Here is a 20,759-nt window from a genome sequence, read left to right as displayed (position 1 = left end):
CACACACACACACACACACACACACAGGTGAGGAGCACCCCAGTCTATCAGTGTCACACACACAGGTGAGGAGCACCCCAGTCTCTCAGTGTCACACACACACACACACAGGTGAGGAGCACCCCAGTCTCTCAGTGTCACACACACACAGGTGAGGAGCACCCCAGTCTCTCAGTGTCACACACACACACACACACACACACACACACACACACAGGTGAGGAGCACCCCAATCTCTCAGTGTCACACACACACAGGTGAGGAGCACCCCAGTCTCTCAGTGTCACACACACACACACACACACACACAGGTGAGGAGCACCCCAGTCTCTCAGTGTCACACACACACACACACACACACACACACACACACACACACACACACACACAGGTGAGGAGCACCCCAGTCTCTCATTGTCACACACACACAGGTGAGGAGAACCCCAGTCTCTCAGTGTCACACACACACACACACACACAGGTGAGGAGCACCCCAGTCTCTCAGTGTCACACACACACACACACACAGGTGAGGAGCACCCCAGTCTCTCAGTGTCACACACACACACACACACAGGTGAGGAGCACCCCAGTCTCTCAGTGTCACACACACACACACAGGTGAGGAGCACCCCAGTCTCTCAGTGTCACACACACACACAGGTGAGGAGCACCCCAGTCTCTCAGGCTGTACACACAACACACACACACACACACACACACACAGGTGAGGAGCACCCCAGTCTCTCAGTGTCACACACACACACAGGTGAGGAGAACCCCAGTCTCTCAGTGTCACACACACACACACACACACACACACACACACACAGGTGAGAGCACCCCAGTCTTTCAGTGTCATACACACACACACACAAACCACACACAAGGTGAGGAGCACCCCAGTTTCCTCATTGTCACACACACACACACAGGTGAGGAGCGCCCCAGTCTCTCAGTGTCACACACACAGGTGAGGAGCACCCCAGTCTGTCAGTGTCACACACACACACACAGGTGAGGAGCACCCCTCGTCTGCCAGTGTCACACATACAGGCGAGGGGCTACCCAAGTCTCTCAGTGTCAAACACACACACACATGAGGAGCACCCCAGTCTCTCTGTGTCACACACACACAGGTGAAGAGCTCCCCCAGTCTGTCAGTGACACACACACACACAGGTGAAGGGCTCCCCCAGTCTCTCAGTGTCTCACACACACACACACACACACACAGGTGAAGAGCTCCCCCAGTCTGTCAGTGTCACACACACACACACGTGAGAAGCACCCCAGTCTCTCAGTGTCACACACACACACACACACACACGTGAGAAGCACCCCAGTCTCTCAGTGTCACACACACACACACACACACGTGAGGAGAACCCCAGTCTCTCAGTGTCACACACACACACAGGTGAGGAGCACCCCAGTCTCTCAGTGTCACACACACACACACAGGTGAGGAGCACCCCAGTCTGTAAGTGTCACACACACACACATGTGAGGAGCACCCCAGTCTCTCAGTGTCACACACACACACACACACACACAGGTGAGGAGCACCCCAGTCTCTCAGTGTCACACACACACACACACAGGTGAGGAGCACCCCAGTCTCTCAGTGTCACACACACACAAGTGAGGAGCACCCCAGTCTCTCAGTGTCACACACACACACAAGTGAGGAGCACCCCAGTCTCTCAGTGTCACACACACACAGGTGAGGAGCACCCCAGTCTCTCAGTGTCACACACACACACACACACACACACACACACACACACACACACACACAGGTGAGGAGCACCCCAATCTCAGTGTCACACACACACACACACACACACACAGGTGAGGAGCACCCCAGTCTCTCAGTGTCACACACACACACAGGTGAGGAGCACCCCAGTCTCTCAGTGTCACACACACACACAAGTGAGGAGCACCCCAGTCTCTCAGTGTCACACACACACACCCCAGTCTCTCAGTGTCACACACACACACACACACACAGGTGAGGAGCACCCCAGTCTCTCAGTGTCACACACACACACAAGTGAGGAGCACCCCAGTCTCTCAGTGTCACACACACACAGGTGAGGAGCACCCCAGTCTCGCAGTGTCACACACACACACAAGTGAGGAGCACCCCAGTCTCTCAGTGTCACACACACACACACACAGGTGAGGAGCACCCCAGTCTCTCATTGTCACACACACACAGGTGAGGAGCACCCCAGTCTCGCAGTGTCACACACACACACACAAGTGAGGAGCACCCTAGTCTCTCAGTGTCACACACACACACAAGTGAGGAGCACCCCAGTCTCTCAGTGTCACACACACACACACACACACACACAGGTGAGGAGCACCCCAGTCTCTCAGTGTCACACACACAAGTGAGGAGCACCCCAGTCTCTCAGTGTCACACACACACACACACACACACACAGGTGAGGAGCACCCCAGTCTATCAGTGTCACACACACACACAGGTGAGGAGCACCCCAGTCTCTCAGTGTCACACACACACACAGGTGAGGAGCACCCCAGTCTGTCAGTGTCACACACACACACACACACAGGTGAGGAGCACCCAGTCTGTAAGTGTCACACACACACACAGGTGAGGAGCACCCCAGTCTCTCAGTGTCACACACACACACACAAGTGAGGAGCACCCCAGTCTCTCAGTGTCACACACACACACAAGTGAGGAGCACCCCAGTCTGTCAGTGTCACACACACACACACACACACACACACAGGTGAGGAGCACCCCAGTCTGTCAGTGTCACACACACACACAGGTGAGGAGCACCCCAGTCTCTCAGTGTCACACACACACACACACAGGTAAGGAGCACCCCAGTCTCTCAGTGTCACACACACACACACACACACACACACACACACACACACACACACACACACAGGTGAGGAGCACCCCAGTCTGTCAGTGTCACACACACACACAGGTGAGGAACACCCCAGTCTCTCAGTGTCACACACACACAGGTAAGGAGCACCCCAGTCTCTCAGTGTCACACACGCACACACACACACACACAGGTGAGGAGCACCCCAGTCTGTCAGTGTCACACACACACACAGGTGAGGAGCACCCCAGTCTCTCAGTGTCACACACACAGGTAAGGAGCACCCCAGTCTCTCAGTGTCACACACACACACACACACACACACACACAGGTGAGGAGCACCCCAGTCTTTCAGTGTCACACACACACACACACACACACAGAGGTGAGGAGCACCCCAGTCTCTCAGTGTCACACACACACACACACACACACACACACACACACACAGGTGAGGAGCACCCCAGTCTCTCAGTGTCACACACACACACACACACACACACACACAGGTGAGGAGCACCCCAGTCTCTAAGTGTCACACACACACACACACACACACAGGTGAGGAGCACCCCAGTCTCTCAGTGTCACACACACACACACACACAGGTGAGGAGCACCCCAGTGTCTCAGTGTCACACACACAAACCGGTGAGGAACACCCCAGTCTCTCAGTGTCACACACACACACAGGTGAGGAGCACCCCAGTCTCTCAGTGTCACACACACACACACACACAGGTGAGGAGCACCCCAGTCTCTCAGTGTCACACACACAGGTGAGGAGCACCCCAGTCTCTCAGTGTCACACACACACACAGGTGAGGAGCACCCCAGTCTGTCAGTGTCACACACACACACACACACACACACACACAGGTGAGGAGCACCCCAGTCTCTCAGTGTCACACACACACACAGGTGAGGAACAACCCAGTCTCTCAGTGTCACACACACAGGTGAGGAGCACCCCAGTCTCTCAGTGTCACACACACACACAGGTGAGGAGCACCCCAGTCTCTCAGTGTCACACACACACACGTGAGGAGCACCCCAGTCTCTCAGTGTCACACACACACACACACACAGGTGAGGAGCACCCCAGTCTCTCAGTGTCACACACACACACACACACACAGGTGAGGAGCACCCCAGTCTCTCAGTGTCACACACACACACAGGTGAGGAGCACCCCAGTCTCTCAGTGTCACACACACACACAGGTGAGGAGCACCCCAGTCTATCAATGTCACACACACACACACACACACACACACAGGTGAGGAGCACCCCAGTTTCTCAGTGTCACACACACACGTGAGGAGCACCCCAGTCTCTCAGTGTCACACACACACACAGGTGAGGAGCACCCCAGTCTCTCAGTGTCACACACACACACACACAGGTGAAGGGCTCCCCAGTTTCTCAGTGTCACACACACACGTGAGGAGCACCCCAGTCTCTCAGTGTCACACACACACACAGGTGAGGAGCACCCCAGTCTATCAGTGTCACACACACAGGTGAGGAGCACCCCAGTCTGTCAGTGTCACACACACACACAGGTGAGGAGCACCCCAGTCTCTCAGTGTCACACACACACACAGGTGAGGAGCACCCCAGTCTATCAGTGTCACACACACACAGGTGAGGAGCACCCCGTCCTCGCAGTGTCACACACAACACCACAAGTGAGGAGCACCCCCTAGTCCTATCAGTGTCAACAAACCTCACACAAGTGAGGAGCCAAACCCCAGTCTCTCAGTGTCACACACACACACACACACACACACAGGTGAGGAGCACCCCAGTCTCTCAGTGTCACACACACACACAGAGGAGCACCCCAGTCTCTCAGTGTCACACACACACACACACACACACAGGTGAGGAGCACCCCAGTCTATCAGTGTCACACACACACAGGTGAGGAGCACCCCAGTCTCTCAGTGGTCACACACACACACACACAGGTGAGGGAGCACCCCAGTCGCTCAGTGTCACACACACACACAGGAGAGGAGCACCCCAGTCTCTCAGTGTCACACACACACACAGGTGAGGAGCACCCCAGTCTCTCAGTGTCACACACACACACACACAGGTGAGGAGCACCCCAGTCTGTCAGTGTCACACACACACACAGGTGAGGAGCACCCCAGTCTCTCAGTGTCACACACACACAAACAGGTGAGGAACACCCCAGTCTGTAAGTGTCACACACACACAAGTGAGGAGCACCCCAGTCTCTCAGTGTCACACACAGGTGAGGAGCAACCCTGTCTGTCAGTGTCACACACACACACACACACACACACACACAGGTGAGGAGCACCCCAGTCTCTCAGTGTCACACACACACACAGGTGAGGAGCACCCCAGTCTCTCAGTGTCACACACACACACACACACAGGTAAGGAGCACCCCAGTCTCTCAGTGTAACACACACACACAGGTGAGGAGCATCCCAGTCTCTCAGTGTCACACACACAGGTGAGGAGCACCCCAGTCTCTCAGTGTCACACACACACACACACACACACAGGTGAGGAGCACCCCAGTCTCTCAGTGTCACACACACACACACAGGTGAGGAACACCCCAGTCTCTCAGTGTCACACACACACACACACACAAGTGAGGAGCACCCCAGTCTCTCAGTGTCACACACACACACAGGTGAGGAGCACCCCAGTCTCTCATTGTCACACACACACACACACACACACAGGTGAGGAGCACCCCAGTCTGTCAGTGTCACACACACACAGGTGAGGAGCACCCCAGTCTCTCAGTGTCACACACACACACAGGTAAGGAGCACCCCAGTCTCTCAGTGTCACACACACACACACACACACACAGGTGAGGAGCACCCCAGTCTGTCAGTGTCACACACACACAGGTGAGGAGCACCCCAGTCTCTCAGTGTCTCTCACACACACACACACAGGTGAGGAGCACCCCAGTCTCTCAGTGTCACACACACACACACACACACACACACACACAGGTGAGGAGCACTCCAGTCTCTCAGTGTCACACACACACAGGTGAGGAGCACCCCAGTCTCTCAGTGTCACACACACACACAGGTGAGGAGCACCCTAGTCTCTTAGTGTCACACACACACACAGGTGAGGAGCACCCCAGTCTATCAGTGTCACACACACAGGTGAGGAGCACCCCAGTCTCTCAGTGTCACACACACACACACACACACACAGGTGAGGAGCACCCCAGTCTCTCAGTGTCACACACACACAGGTGAGGAGCACCCCAGTCTCTCAGTGTCACACACACACACACACAGGTGAGGAGCACCCCAGTCTCTCAGTGTCACACACACACACACACACACACACACAGGTGAGGATCACCCCAGTCTCTCAGTGTCACACACAGGTGAGGAGCACCCCAGTCTATCAGTGTCACACACACAGGTGAGGAGCACCCCAGTCTCTCAGTGTCACACACACACACACAGGTGAGGAGCACCCCAGTCTCTCAGTGTCACACACACACACACACACACACACACACACACACACACACACACACACAGGTGAGGAGCACCCCAGTCTCTCAGTGTCACACACACACACACACACACACACACACACACACACACACACACACACACACACACAGGTGAGGAGCACCCCAGTCTCTCAGTGTCACACACACACACACACAGGTGAGGAGCACCCCAGTCTCTCAGTGTCACACACACACACAGGTGAGGATCACCCCAGCCTCTCAGTGTCACACACACACACACACACACACACACACAGGTGAGGAGCACCCCAGTCTCTCAGTGTCACACACACACAGGTGAGGAGCACCCCAGTCTCTCAGTGTCACACACACACACACACACACACACACACACACACACACACACACACACACACAGGTGAGGAGCACCCCAGTCTCTCAGTGTCATACACACACACACACACACAGGTGAGGAGCACCCCAGTCTCTCAGTGTCACACACACACAGGTGAGGAGCACCCCAGTCTCTCAGTGTCACACACACACACACACACACACACAAGTGAGGAGCACCCCAGTCTCTCAGTGTCACACACAGGTGAGGAGCAACCCAGTCTCTCAGTGTCACACACACACACACACAGGTAAGGAGCACCCCAGTCTCTCAGTGTCACACAAACACACACACACAGGTAAGGAGCACCCCAGTCTCTCAGTGTCACACACACACACACACACAGGTGAGGAGCACCCCAGTCTCTCAGTGTCACACACACACACACACAGGTGAGGAACAACCCAGTCTCTCAGTGTCACACACACACACACACACACACACACACAGGTGAGGAGCACCCCAGTCTCTCAGTGTCACACACACACACACACACACACACAGGTGAGGAGCACCCCAGTCTCTCAGTGTCACACACACACACACAGGTGAGGAGCACCCCAGTCTCTCAGTGTCACACACACACACACACACAGGTGAGGAGCACCCCAGTCTCTCAGTGTCACACACACACACACACACACACACACACAGGTGAGGAGCGCCCCAGTCTCTCAGTGTCACTCACACACACACACACACACACACACAGGTGAAGAGCACCCCAGTCTGTAAGTGTCACACACACACACACACACACACAGGTGAGGAGCGCCCCAGTCTCTCAGTGTCACACACACACATACACACACACACAGGTGAGGAGCACCCCAGTCTCTCAGTGTCACACACACACACAGGTGAGGAGCACCCCAGTCTATCAGTGTCACACACACACACAGGTGAGGAGCACCCCAGTCTCTCAGTGTCACACACACACAGGTGAGGAGCACCCCAGTCTCTCAGTGTCACACACACACACAGGTGAGGAGCACCCCAGTCTCTCAGTGTCACACACACACACACACACACAGGTGAGGAGCACCCCAGTCTCTCAGTGTCACACACACACACACACAGGTGAGGAGCACCCCAGTCTCTCAGTGTCACACACACACACACAGGTGAGGAGCACCCCAGTTTCTCAGTGTCACACACACACACACACACACACACAGGTGAGGAGCACCCCAGTCTATCAGTGTCACACACACACACACACACACACACACACACAGGTGAGGAGCACCCCAGTTTCTCAGTGTCACACACACACACACACACACACACACACACACACACACAGGTGAGGAGCACCCCAGTCTATCAGTGTCACACACACAAACAGGTGAGGAGCACCCCAGTCTCTCATTGTCACACACACACACACACACACACACACACACACACACACAACACACACAGGTGAGGAGCACCCCAGTCTCTCAGTGTCACACACACAGGTAAGGAGCACCCCAGTCTCTCAGTGTCACACACACACACACACACACACACACACACACACAGGTGAGGAGCACCTCAGTCTCTCAGTGTCACACACACACACAGGTGAGGAGCACCCCAGTCTCTCAGTGTCACACACACACAGGTGAGGAGCACCCCCGTCTCTCAGTGTCACACACACAGGTGAGGAGCACCCCAGTCTCTCAGTGTCACACACACACACACACACACACACACACACACACACACACACACAGGTGAGGAGCACCCCAGTCTCTCAGTGTCACACACACACACAGGTGAGGAGCACCCCAGTCTCTCAGTGTCACACACACACACACACACACACACAGGTGAGGAGCACCCCAGTCTGTCAGTGTCACACACACACACAGGTGAGGAGCACCCCAGTCTCTCAGTGTCACACACACACACAGGTGAGGAGCACCCCAGTCTCTCAGTGTCACACACACAGGTGAGGAGCACCCCAGTCTCTCAGTGTCACACACACACACACACACAGGTGAGGTGCACCCCAGTCTATCAGTGTCACACACACACACACACACACACACAGATGAGGAACAACCCAGTCTCTCAGTGTCACACACACACACACACACACAGGTGAGGAGCACCCCAGTCTCTCAGTGTCACACACACACACACACACACACACAGGTGAGGAGCACCCCAGTCTCTCAGTGTCACACACACACACAGGTGAGGAGCACCCCAGTCTCTCAGTGTCACACACACACACAGGTGAAGAGCACCCCAGTCTGTAAGTGTCACACACACACACATACAGGTGAAGAGCACCCCAGTCTGTAAGTGTCACACACACACACACACACACAGGTGAGGAGCGCCCCAGTCTCTCAGTGTCACTCACACACACACAGGTGAAGAGCACCCCAGTCTGTAAGTGTCACACACACACACACACACACACAGGTGAGGAGCGCCCCAGTCTCTCAGTGTCACACACACACACACACACACAGGTGAGGAGCACCCCAGTTTCTCAGTGTCACACACACACACAGGTGAGGAGCACCCCAGTCTCTCAGTGTCACACACACACACAGGTGAGGAGCATCCCAGTCTCTCAGTGTCACACACACACACACACACACACACACAGGTGAGGAGCACCCCAGTCTCTCAGTGTCACACACACACACAGGTGAGGAACACCCCAGTCTCTCAGTGTCACACACACACACAGGTGAGGAGCACCCCAGTCTCTCAGTGTCACACACACACACACACACACAGGTGAGGAGCACCCCAGTCTCTCAGTGTCACACACACACACAGGTGAGGAGCGCCCCAGTCTCTCAGTGTCACACACACACACAGGTGAGGAGCACCCCAGTCTGTCAGTGTCACACACACACACAGGTGAGGAGCACCCCAGTCTCTCAGTGTCACACACACACACAGGTGAGGAGCGCCCCAGTCTCTCAGTGTCACACACACAGGTGAGGAGCACCCCAGTCTCTCAGTGTCACACACACACACACACACACAGGTGAGGAGCACCCCAGTCTCTCAGTGTCACACACACACACACACACACAGGTGAGGAGCACCCCAGTCTCTCAGTGTCACACACACACACACAGGTGAGGAGCACCCCAGTCTCTCAGTGTGATAATATCTATCAGAGGACTATAGTTTAACAAATCCCACATTAAACATCACCTTGTGGAATTAAGATGAAAATACAACTACTAAAATACAAAAGGACAAATAATATATCCCCAATGTGAAGAAAGATATAAAAATGGATAGTGACACCTCATTAAATGTAATATAAAACACAGTAAAAAAGCCCACAATGTAATATATTTAGAAAACTGTTCGTATTGTAGAGGTATAGTCTGATATTTCAAGGCCGACAACAATGGTGACCAGGTGTTCAGGCTGCACTTCCCTTTCTTCCAAATCCAGTAAGTGAATTTGTAGGGATTTGAAACAAACAGAGACGACCAATGTGTGTATCCACAGCAATAATATCCCAACGTGCAGCAGTATTCTATACACACGGTACGCACAATCTTGCCGAGCACACCAATGTGTGTATCCACAGCAATAATATCCCAACGTGCAGCAGTATTCTATACACACGGTACGCACAATCTTGCCGAGCACACCAATGTGTGTATCCACAGCAATAATATCCCAACGTGCAGCAGTATTCTATACACACGGTACGCACAATCTTGCCGAGCACACCAATGTGTGTATCCACAGCAATAATATCCCAACGTGCAGCAGTATTCTATACACATGGTACGCACAATCTTGCCGAGCACACCAATGTGTGTATCCACAGCAATAATATCCCAACGTGCAGCAGTATTCTATACACAGGGTACTCACAATCTTGCCGTGCACACCAATGTGTGTATCCACAGCAATAATATCCCAACGTGCAGCAGTATTCTATACACAGGGTACTCACAATCTTGCCGAGCACACCAATGTGTGTATCCACAGCAATAATATCCCAACGTGCAGCAGTATTCTATACACAGGGTACTCACAATCTTGCCGTGCACACCAATGTGCTTGTGGAAACAGACTGGTTGTCAGAGCAAACTCTCTCCGGTATGTACTCTCCTCACAGCGGTCAAATAGTGACAGGCTCACCTTCTCTTCCCCAGCGGTATGGTAATGAGAAACTCACTTCTTAGGAATTGCAAGCAATGATGTAAAAACAAGTCCTTTAATCGTTAGCACAACAATCCTTATAACAAAAGCGAGTGAACAAAAATGCCTGATGAAACGGCCAAGTGAGCCGAGAAACACGTAGCAAATACCACATTTTAAACTTTGTTCACTCGCTTTTGTTATAAGGATTGTTGTGCTAACGATTAAAGGACTTGTTTTTACATCATTGCTTGCAATTCCTAAGAAGTGAGTTTCTCATTACCATACCGCTGGGAAAGAGAAGGTGAGCCTGTCACTATTTGACCGCTGTGAGGAGAGTACATACCGGAGAGAGCAAGCTGGTTTGCTCTGACAACCAGTCTGTTTCCACAAGCACATTGGTGTGCTCGGCAAGATTGTGAGTACCCTGTGTATAGAATACTGCTGCACGTTGGGATATTATTGCTGTGGATACACACATTGGTGTGCTCGGCAAGATTGTGCGTACCGTGTGTATAGAATACTGCTGCACGTTGGGATATTATTGCTGTGGATACACACATTGGTCGTCTGTTTGTTTCAAATCCCTACAGATTCACTTGCTGGATTTGGAAGAAAGGGAAGTGCAGCCTGAACACCTGGTCACCATTGTTGTCGGCCTTGAAATATCAGACTATGGCCCCTAGTTATCAAGCTGTTAACCTCAAATATGCTGGAATTCCGCAGCGTATTTGTGGCGAGGCTGATTCGTCTTAGTTATCAAGCCTTAGACACCAGCAAAAGTAGAATTTTGTGACGTAAGCTTCGATCCGCCGGACTCAGTCCGACACAGATCGATGCTTACGTCACTACAGATGTTCCGCACACAAGTGCGGCACAATCTGACTACTTTTGCTAGTTATCAAAAAACTAGCAGGTACGCTCGGCACTTTTCCGGCCCAGCGTACCTGGTTTTCAAACCGCCGCCCTGGAGGCGGCGGATCTCATAGGAATCAATGGGCGTCTGACCATAGCGAAAGTTCATCTTCGCTGCTGCCAGACATCCCATTGATTCCTATGGTAGTTTCTACACCTAACACCCTAATATGTACCCCGAGTCTAAACACCCCTAATCGGCACCCCCCTACACCGCCGCAACTAAATAAAGTGTTTACCCCCTAAACCGCCGCTCCCAGAGCCCACCGCAAGCTATAATAAAAATGTTAACCCCTAAACCGCCGCTCCCTGTCCCCGCCGCAACTATAATATATGTATTAACCCCTAAACCGCCGCTCCCGGACCCCACCGCCGCCTACATTATACCTATTAACCCCTATCCTGCCCCCCCTACACCGTCGCCACCTATAATAAAGTTATTAACCCCTATCCTGCGCCCCCTACACCGTCGCCACCTATAATAAATTTATTAACCCCTATCCTGCCCCCCCTACACCGCCGCCACTGTAATAAAATTATTAACCCCTAAACCTAAGTCTAACACTAACCCTAACACCCCCCTAACTTAAATATTAATTAAATACATCTAAATAATATTTATCTTATTAACTAAATTAATCCTATTTAAAAATAAATACTTACCTTTAAAATAAACCCTAATATAGCTACAATATAAATAATAATTATATTGTAGCTATCTTAGGATTTATTTTACAGGTAAGTATTTAGTTTTAAATAGGAATAATTTATTAAAGTATCGTGTAGTGTTAGGTGTAATTGTAACTTAGGTTAGTTTTTATTTTACAGGTAAATTTCTCTTTATTTTAGCTAGGTAGCTATTAAATAGTTAATAACTATTTAATAGCTATTGTACCTAGTTAAAATAAATTGAAAGTTGCCTTTAAAATAAAAATAAATCCTAAGATAGCTACAATATAATTATTATTTATATTGTAGCTATATTAGGGTTTATTTTAAAGCTAAGTATTTAGTTTTAAATAGGATTAATTTAGTTAATAAGATAAATATTATTTCGATTTATTTAATTAATATTTAAGTTAGGGGGGTGTTAGGGTTAGTGTTAGACTTAGGTTTAGGGGTTAATAATTTTATTACAGTGGCGGCGGTGTAGGGGGGGCAGGATAGGAGTTAATAAATTTATTATAGGTGGCGACGGTGTAGGGGGGGGCAGATTAGGGGTTAATAAGTTTAATGTAGGTTGCGGCGGGGTCCGGGAGTGGCGGTTTAGGGGTTAAACTATTTATTTCGTTGCAGCGAGGTCCGGGATCCGCAGGATAGGGGTTAATAACTTTATTATAGGTGGTGGCGGTATAGGGGGGGCAGGATAGGGGTTAATAACTTTATTATAGGTGGCGGCGGTATAGGGTGGGCAGGATAGGGGTTACTAGGTATAATGTAGGTAACGGCGGGGTCTGGGAGCGGCGGTTTAGGGGTTAATACATTTATAAGAATTGAGGCGGGGTCTAGGAGCGGCGGTTTAGGGGTTAATAACTTTATTTAGTTGCGGGGGGCTCTGTCGGCGCCGGTATAGGGGGTAGAACAGTGTAGTTAGTGTGGGTGCTTAGTGACAGGCTAGCAATAAAGCTGTCAAAAAGCCGAAGAGCAGCGAGATCGGATGAGTGATAACTCTCACAGTCCGCTGCTCATCGCCCCGTACTTGGTGCGCAGCTTTTTGACAGCTTTTTTGATAACTTATGCAAAAAAATTTCAGGTCTGCGGCGGCGATGGTAGGCGAGCTTAGGCGGGCGTATTGGGCCGCCTAAGGCAGGTAAAGTAGACACGTTGATAACTAGGCCCCTATACCTCTACAATACGGACAGTTTTCTAAATATATTACATTGTGGACTTTTTTTACTGTGTTTTATATTACATTTAATGAGGTGTCACTATCCATTTTTTTTTTTTTTAAAGGTTTTTATTGCATAAACTTATTAAGGTACAAACTTGACTCGGGTTACAGTTTGAGCCATTCTTTGGGCTAACATCAAAAATATATGTTATACACATTTCAGAACTCGTATTGAGGAGGGTGTTAAGTCCCATCCAAGTTTGTAGTTCTATATGGTGGTGAAATAGTTCCCCTTCCTTGCTCAGTGGAATATTACTTGGCCTCTTTTGGACCAATGTCCGATTGTTCAAAGTGTGATAGTGAGCTGGTGAGGCAGGAGAACATCTTTATCGATATACAAACATTATAGACATCACTATTATAACAATGTTTATCTGAGATATTGAATATACGGGATTCTGCTCCCGGCTGAATATGCTTAAGAACTTATAGTTACATAAACAGGATGGGAGGTAGGGAGGAGAAGAGGTTAGAGGGGGGGGGGGGGGAATAAGTGTGGCAAGTCAATAGTTATAGTTGTAGTAGTCATTTCCCAGATATTCACACTTATCTATATAATGTATATGCGTGTTGCCTTTCTAGTGACTGGTATTGTGGTATCTTGTTTGTTGAGTGTCTGCATGGTTGAATCAGGTCGTTACTGGGTCTGTCTCCTATTTTAATCGCTGTCTTTATGCTCATTCCATCTTAAAGTCATGTATTCATGTAATTCTATTTTGCCTATTGTGAGGAAGTGGTATCTTTCCATTATGAGCTGTTGCTCAACCTGTTGCTTCCACAGTTTTAGGTCGGGCACCTCTGTGGATTTCCACTTTTGGGGCACGAGCGCTTTCGCGCTATTGAGCATAATGAATAGCAGATTTAGCTTTATTTCATCTTTAAGATTCGGGATATTGTGGAATAGCAACAAGCTCGGATCTTCAGGTATGTTTGCGTCTAGTGTTTTGTTAATATGTTTTGTTACATTCTACCAAAAGGGCCTTATCTTTTCACACCCCCACCACACGTGATACATATCAGCTGTTTCTCCGCAACCTCTCCAGCATTGATTGTTAGCCTGTTTATATACTTTTTGAAGTCTCACCGGTGTGAGGAGAGAGGTATTTAAAGTTGGTTTCCTTTGCTGAGACTGAGGCTTTTTTGTGATTTCGAAATATCTTTAACCAATCTGTGTGATCTATTTCTACATGCAGCTCCCTGTACCATTTGTGGCAGTAGGAGGGCAGTTGCTCTCCTTAAATGGTCAGAAGCATTTTGTATAGTGTGGAGACTATGTGCCTCGGGTAATGTGGCATTGTGCATAGTGTTTCGAATTGTGTCATTTGCCTTGTCATGTTTGATTTCTGCTTATGCGTATGTATATAATGTGATAGTTGTGCGTGTAGGAGCCAAATCAGAGGTGTCCCCCCCCACTATTTCTGCAAATTCGTCCCTTGTAATTATTTTGTCCCCTGACAGGACATTTTTAATTGTGTATTCTTTTAGGTGTAGGGCGTTCCCCAGTCTCTTTTTGACCTGGAGCGCAGAAGGAAGATCTGGGTTTGCTATTATTGGTGTTAGTGGGGCAGGTCTTGTAGTGATATTAGTGTTGGTGTTTGTCAGTGCGTCCCATTGAGTGAAAAGTTCGTCCAGCAATGGGTACTTCTGGATGATATTTGGTCTGTGTTTTGCCGGAAGCCAGGCCAAGCAGCCCACATTTCCTATTTGTAGTATTTCTCTATCTATTTGAATCCATTGGACTCAGTGTTATGGCTCCAGTCAACTATTCTTTGTATAAGTATGGCTAATCTGTATTTTTTTTAGGTCTGGTAATCCCAGTCCCCTATTGTCTCTTGTCATGTGTAATGTTTTCTTTGGGATTCTTGGTTTGATTCCATTCCAAATGAATTGTTCTATGTTGTGTTGAATTTGAGAAATATAATCTGTTGTTAATGTGATCGGTAGTGTTTGAAGAATGTAGAGTATTCAGGGAAGCACATTCATTTTTATCACATGTACCCTTCCTATCCATGAAATGGTCTTGCTCTTCCATCTTGATAGGTCATTTGTTATTTCTTTTAGTAGTAGTCTGTAATTTGCTGTTAGTAAGTCTTGTGGTTTGCGTGTGATTAGTATTCCTAAGTATTTAAATTGTGTTGGTTGGAATTTAATGGGGCAGGTTTTTCTCACCTCGTTGAGTATATGTGATGGAACATTAATATTAAGCAATTCTGATTTGTTTAAATTTAGGTGGAAGTTTGAGAGCCTACCATAGTCTTTCAGTGTTTCCAGTAATGCTGGTAGTGATTTGTCTATGTTTGTTAGTGTTAGTAGCACATCATCGGCGTACATTGCCAACTTGTATTCGCTCTCCCTGGTGCATATTCCCTTAATGTCTCCATTAGCTCTTATTCTGCATGCAAGTACTTCTATTGAGATGGCAAATAGTATGGGCGAGAGGGGGCAGTCCTGTCTTGTACCATTACTTATTTTAAAGGGTCTAGATAATACCGCATTAGCCCTAACTTTTGCTGTCGGGTTGGTATAAAGTGAAAATATCTTTCCTATGAAATTTTCGCCCACGTTCATGCCCTGCAGGGTGGCCCTGAGAAAATCCCAGTCCACCCTGTCGAAGGCTTTTTCTGCGTCCGTTGACACCAACGCCAATTCTTGACGTGTGTTTTGGGCTAGGGTGGTGAGTTGTAATATTTTGAGGGTGTTATCCCTTGCTTCTCTACCTGGTATGAATCCCACCTGGTCTGTAGATATTAATTGTGGTAGGTAAGAATTCAGCCTGTTTGCAAGGATTTTGGCATAAATCTTCACATCAGTATTTAGCAGTGAGATGGGTCTAAAGTTCTCTGGGGTGTCTGGGGTCCTACCAGGTTTTGGTAGAACCGTTATGTGAGCCTCCAGCATCGGGGTTGAAAAGCCCTCTGAGCTGTCTATGGAATTGAAAACATCTACTAGCTTTGGGGCCAATATTTGTATATATTTTTTGTAGTATCTTGTGCTAAACCCATCTGGGCCTGGGATTTTCCCTGCGGGTAGTGACTTCATTGCCGTTTTGGTTTCGGTGATATTAATTGGTGTGTCGAGTATTTTAGATTGGTTGTCGTCAAGTTTAGGTAGATGTGCCTTGGCTATGTAATCTGAGATGATTTGTTTTTTGCTACTCTGTAAATTGTTCCCGTCAGTGTTCACGGAGATATTGTAGAGTGCTGAATAATATGTGCTAAATTCCTCCACCAAAGAGAGGCTATCATATTTAGTCTGTCCTGATTTGGTTTTTATTTTGTGAATGTGTGTTTTGAGGTGTTTGCGCTTCAGCTTTCTAGCAAGTAGTTTCCCTGCCTTATTTCCCTGTTCGTAGTATTTTTGTTGCATTTGTAATGTTTTGTTTTGTTGTTCTTTTTGTAGTAAGATGTTAAGTTCTGACCTGGTCTCTGTCAGTTGTGAACTCAGTTCAGTGTCTTTTGGGATTTGTTTGTGGGAGGATTCCAAGTGTTGGAGCTTTGTGAGGAGGGTGACATATTTAACTCTATGTTGTTTAAGGAGGTTAGCTTTGTGTTTTAATAACTCCCCCGTTATTACGCATTTGTGCGCTTCCCATATGTTAGTCCAGGTTGTGTCTGAAGTTGTGTTTATTTGGAAGTACTCCGTCAGTGTCATCCAATTTCCATATATATGGTGTTACTGGACTGTTAGGCCACATGATTTGACACATGACTGGTGCATGGTCTGACCACGTAATCGTGAGTATTGTCACATCTTTGATGAGCGTTAGTCCTATAGAATCAGTAAGGAGGTAGTCTATCCTGGTGTATAGTCTGTGTGGGAATGAATAGAAAGTGTAATCTTGTGTTGTAGGGTTCAGTATGCGCCATATGTCATGTAATGCCAGGGATTGTATTTGGTTGTTGATGTGTTTGATATCCCTTTTTGGTATGTTCGTAAGGCCTTCAGATGTGTCTAACTCTGGGTTGAGAGGAGTATTAAAGTCTCCTCCCACAAATACTATGCCTTTTGCAGTGTCCAGTATTTTCCCTGAAAGACTGCGCATAAATGCGGATTGTTGTTTGTTTGGAAAGTAAGCATTGACGATAGTAATAGGCTGTCCGTGTAATAGGCCTATTAGAATGAGTGTTCTCCCTTCTGTGTCTTTTTCTACTTGATTGACTACCAGTGGAATGTTATGCCTAATTAATATCCCCACACCATTTTTTTTAGTCGGGCCTGATGAGAAAAACGCAGTGGTGTATGCGTGGTGGTGCCATTTTGGTTCTGATCCTTTTTTATAATGTGTTTCCTGTAAGAGGATTATGTCGCTTTTCTTTTTGTGGAGGTCAGTCAATATTATTGATCTCTTGTGAGGTGTGTTAAACCCTTTTACATTCACTGTAACCAGATTTATAGGGTATGTTGATGTTTGCTTGCACATTTTTCTTTGTCGGGTTGTGAGCTATATATCTCTGAGTTATTGTATTGAGGCGACTAGCTAATTTGTATGAATCTTGAAGTGAAGTAGCTGTTTCCTATTTTTGAGGATTTTGTTGTCTGTGTGGTTAAGCGCACTGGGTAAACAGGGGTAGGGGAAGAGGGGGGGAGGGTTACAGTGCAAACAACGTGTACAGTTGCAAGAGTCAGTACCACAGGGTAACATAAGTACATTGCTCCTCAGTACAACAGGGTAACATGAGTACACTGCTCCTCAGTACCACAGGGTAACATAAGTACACTGCTCCTCAGTACCACAGAGTAACATAAGTACACTGCTCCTCAGTACCACAGGGTAACATGAGTACATTGCTCCTCAGTACCACAGGGTAACATAAGTACACAGAGCCTCAGTACCACAGGGTAACATAAGTACACAGAGCCTCAGTACCACAGGGTAACATAAGTACACAGAGCCTCAGTACTACAGAGTAACATGAGTACACTGCTCCTCAGTACCACAGGGTAACATAAATACACGGAGCCTCAGTACTACAGGGTAACATAAGTACACTGAGCCTCAGTACCACATGGTAACATAAGTACACTGCTCCTCAGTACCACAGAGTAACATAAGTACACAGAGCCTCAGTACCACAGGGTAACATGAGTACATTGCTCCTCAGTACCACAGGGTAACATGAGTACAGTGCTCCTCAGTACCACAGGGTAACATGAGTACAGTGCTCCTCAGTACCACAGGGTAACATGAGTACATTGCTCCTCAATACCACAGGGTAACATGAGTACATTGCTCCTCAGTACCACAGGGTAACATGAGTACATTGCTCCTCAGTACCACAGGGTAACATGAGTACAGTGCTCCTCATTACCACAGGGTAACATGAGTACATTGCTCCTCAGTACCACAGGGTAACATGAGTACAGTGCTCCTCAGTACCACAGGGTAACACAAGTACACTGCTCCTCAGTACCACAGGGTAACATAAGTACAGTGCTCCTCAGTACAACAGGGTAACATGAGTACATTGCTAGTCAGTACCACAGGGTAACATAAGTACATTGCTCCTCAGTACAACAGGGTAACATGAGTACACTGCTCCTCAGTACCACAGGGTAACATGAGTACAGTGCTCCTCAGTACCACAGGGTAACATAAGTACACTGCTCCTCAGTACCACAGAGTAACATAAGTACACTGCTCCTCAGTACCACAGGGTAACATGAGTACACTTCAAGTAACCGGAGAGGCCGCTTCCAGCTCACACGCCGTACTCCGGGCGCAGGCTCCTATGGATGACGTCACTGACGCTTCTGTATCCAGCTTCGCACACTAATGCTTGCGGTGATAGGGTGCAATGCCCGTGAGGCAGCGGATTACTTGCCAATGATATCCAAAAGAGAAAAGAGGGTCTGGCAGCACATAGTAGTAATAAAATTATAGGCATTATTTAGCAATACTTCAGGCACACAGGTACATCAAAGACTGAACATCTGACGCGTTTCACACCCCCTAGTGGCGTTTCATCAGAGACAACAGGTGTTCTAACCACAGCCTTCTTATAGGCAGGCCATGGACAGGTACATATTTTAACCCTTCAATGTCACAATCATTACACAAATTAAACATTAAAAGGATACTTAGTCATAAAATATGCTACAGTTTACACTGTCTTAATCTCTCATGTTACCCTTATCAAGGAAAAAAGAAAAATATATATGCTTATGAAATGTTCACTCTAAATACTTATTACAAAAATTTATAACTGTGCCTATTACAGCTGGCTAAGCAAACATAAAGAAGTGATACAAATCATGTTTCTATAGACGGTTAAATCATGTCATCATTGTTACATTATTACTGATACATGAAAGACATACAAAAATATTTAAATATGCATATACTTCAGACCCTCAGATACATATATTTGTCCAAATATTTTAAACAGTATATATACACATATATACATACCTGTACATATACACGTGTATATACATATGTCCAGGAATTTTGCTGACTGCTAGATTTTATTTTAGCTTAATGGCTACCTTATTATCCGCTATATAGGAGATATTAGTGAGGCTCAATGCCAATAGATATCAGCTATTTCCATACGTATCTTTAAGAGTTATACAAAGTAACTAATATCCCATTCCAAGTTGAGACCATTAGGAATTCTAGTCTTTAACTGGTAAATCCAGTATAACTCTTTTTTATCCAAAATCTTATACTTATTGCCCCCTCTTAACGGGACCTTTGCTACATCAATAATTTTTACCTTGAACTTACTTTCATGGGTAAAATGTATAAGATTAAAATGCCTAGCTATTGTAGAATCCGTGCAGTAATTTTTCACATCGTTGACGTGTTCCCTAACCCTCACATTGACCTCTCTAGTCGTTTTTCCAACATATTGGATCTTGCACAAACGGCACTCCAATAAATAAACCGCGAACGTAGTCTTACAGTTCGCATAGAAGGTTATAGGATATACATTATCATCAACTGAGGATTTGAAAATATTTGTCACATCAATCATATGACAAGTTAAACACGTTTTTGCTCCACATTTAAAGCACCCTACCTTTCTCAACCAGTTGTCTCCTCTA

The sequence above is a fragment of the Bombina bombina genome, chromosome 1 (assembly GCF_027579735.1).
Source record: "Bombina bombina isolate aBomBom1 chromosome 1, aBomBom1.pri, whole genome shotgun sequence".
NCBI lineage: Eukaryota > Metazoa > Chordata > Amphibia > Anura > Bombinatoridae > Bombina > Bombina bombina.
Note: the sequence above shows the minus strand (reverse complement) of the source record.